The sequence below is a fragment of the Sinocyclocheilus anshuiensis genome, unplaced genomic scaffold (genome assembly GCF_001515605.1).
Source record: "Sinocyclocheilus anshuiensis isolate Anshui unplaced genomic scaffold, SAMN03320099.WGS_v1.1 scaffold2169, whole genome shotgun sequence".
NCBI lineage: Eukaryota > Metazoa > Chordata > Actinopteri > Cypriniformes > Cyprinidae > Sinocyclocheilus > Sinocyclocheilus anshuiensis.
Window position 1 is genome coordinate 40522 of NW_015552701.1, and position 2748 is coordinate 43269.

A 2748-nucleotide genomic window follows, 5' to 3' on the forward strand; every position below is an offset into this window, starting at 1 on the left:
TAGTAATTCATTATAGTATGCATGGAATTAACATGGACACTTGACTTTCATGCTCCTGCTTTCATGGTCTAACATTAAGCGTTAGGAAAAAACATGCACTTTGAATTGTTTCTCTATGACTAATTATTTATAATGCGTACTACCTTGAGATTGATTATGATCACCTACACTCTTTTAATTAAAAAAAAAATCCAAAGGGGGGTTTTGCAGCACTGCTATAGAACCATTTTTCTGTGAACAGTTCTTAAAAGAACAATTTTCTTATTGTGTAGAACATTTTATTAATCTCAAGAAACTTTTCCCACTATAGAGAACCAGTTTCCATCAATGTTAAAGGTTCTTTGTGGAACCATATACCAATAAATACCCTTGATTTCTAAAAGTGTATTCTAGTTTCATTCTTTTCCTCACTGCTTTCTGCAGTTAGCCTTCCAGAATGATCAGACTAGCATGTTATATCCAGAGACATTCAAGCAGACGTGCAAAGTTTCCTCTTGGGGGAAACCTTTCAACAACGCACTTACGCCTGGCACCTCAACCTGTTAAATGCCTTTGATTCAGCTTCAAGATTTTCTGAATGCTGCTGAATAGGCTATAGCTTTGATAGGACTATTCTGTATCACTTGAATACAGCAATTTGGAGCAATATAATTTGAATTAGTTTACGGAAAACTGCGAAATTAAAATGTAGTACTAAAGGAAACTGGTCAAATTGATATGCTAGGTTATATTCTGTTTACTGAGATCCAAGATAAAAGTGTGTGCTGGCGAGAGCAGAGCTGCTGTTATGGTGTAATAGAATTAAATAGCCATAAACTCCATTATGTTGGCAGAGTAAGTATTACAAATATAACATATAACCATACACAATGTGTGTACTTCTCACCATCCTCTCCTCTCCCAAGGAAGTTATACAGACTGTCTAATGCTTGAAACTTATGTTTGAAAACATCTACCGTCTGAGGAAATTTGGCAGTTCTACTTGCCAATCCAATTGCAACTCTAATTGTACCAACTGTAAATCTTTAAACATACATATCTGCTATGACCATCTCCCCACAGGGGACTAAAATTAGCACCTCCTCGAGTATGTGATCCCACCCAATATAGCACCATACCCTCATGCTGACTAAGACATACCACCTCTGCCCTACCCCCATGCCAATGTCTTAAAGGAGCAGTCAGCCCAAACTTATTGCAGTACTGTCATATTGAGTTGATCTATAGAGGCAGATTACTCATCTCAGTTCACAATCGTAAAGAATAGCTCAGAATAACAGCAAAACTGCAGACAGAAACAGGAGACTGAGCACATGCTCTAAATGAGAGAGACTTTGTGTCAGTCACTTTAACAAATCACTGAGATGTGCTTCTTTTAGATGTATGTAATGTAAATATCACAAAGCATATGTGGAAGAAGGGGAGATGGTAGATAAAAGGCCAAGTTGATTCTATTTGGCATCTTAGAGATTTATAACCTTCTAAATTTAGACTGCATAAACTTACAGATGACGGTGTAGAACATTATTCCAAACTCAAGCTTGCAAGCTTATTACTCCTTGCCTCAGAACTAATACTGAACTTGCGTATTTTATTTTCCTTTAAGTGAACTTAATTTTTAACAAATTTTAAATGATTTTTTAATAGCAGGCAGCTATAGTATCCAACTATTTTATAATAACACTTTTTACAACTTCACTACTAATTTTAATTATACTACACTTTCCAGTATGTTTCCCTATATCTATTTACATGTTGGAATGTGTTTAAAAAATGTAACTGTAGGAATTAAAAAAGTATCAACACATATAATAATAATAATGCTATTAACAAAGTATTAAGACATTATTATTATTATTATTGTACACATTAACCACACATTCAAAATGATTAAAGAGGATAAAGAAAGTGACAGGTACCTGAGGCCCAATTGTTTTTGTAATATACAACTTTAATCAATGAAGGATTAAAATGTTTTTGTGAGAGTTAATTCTCTAATATACCACGTACGAGGAAACATTAAAAATAAGAATTGAGAGTTAACTCTCTAACACTGTTCAGTGCACAACCAGATTTATACCATACAGTTTCATTGCCAATTCACTTTCAGGTCAAATGTGCAAGAAAAACATTCCATACGAACATCATGTGAAGAGAACTATACTTTGAAACCCTTTATTTTAAGTTAAAATTTTCTTCCATATAGGCAGAAGCTTTACATGTATAACTTGATTTACTGCAATGCTCATACAGGCAGTCGTTCAAAGAAAACCCACGGATAAACAAAGTCAATTGGTTTTCTCAAAATGTGGAGTCACATTCAGGACATTCTCAATATTTTAGACTTCTATAGTCATCTACACAATGCATGAGCTGGCAACATTAATCATTCTCCAACTCTGCCATTAAATGTAATGGAGCATGCACAAGAAATGCAGTACAAAAGTGTGCTGTCTTAACATACAGTCGTACATTTGTATATAAGCCATATACATTTACAGCAACATGAAGCAGACAGACACTTTCTAGGCAGATCTAAAGGGGGAACTGCTTAAAGTGAGTTTCGCAGGCCACTTTATGACAATGACTTGCTGTAGTAATTACCAACTCGTACCATTTCAACTCTGAGCATTAGAGCACAAAAGTAGTAACAGTAGTAGCAACTCAGCTTCGACACACACACACACACACACACACACACACACACACACTCACACACTCACACACACACACACACACCCTTCTGAG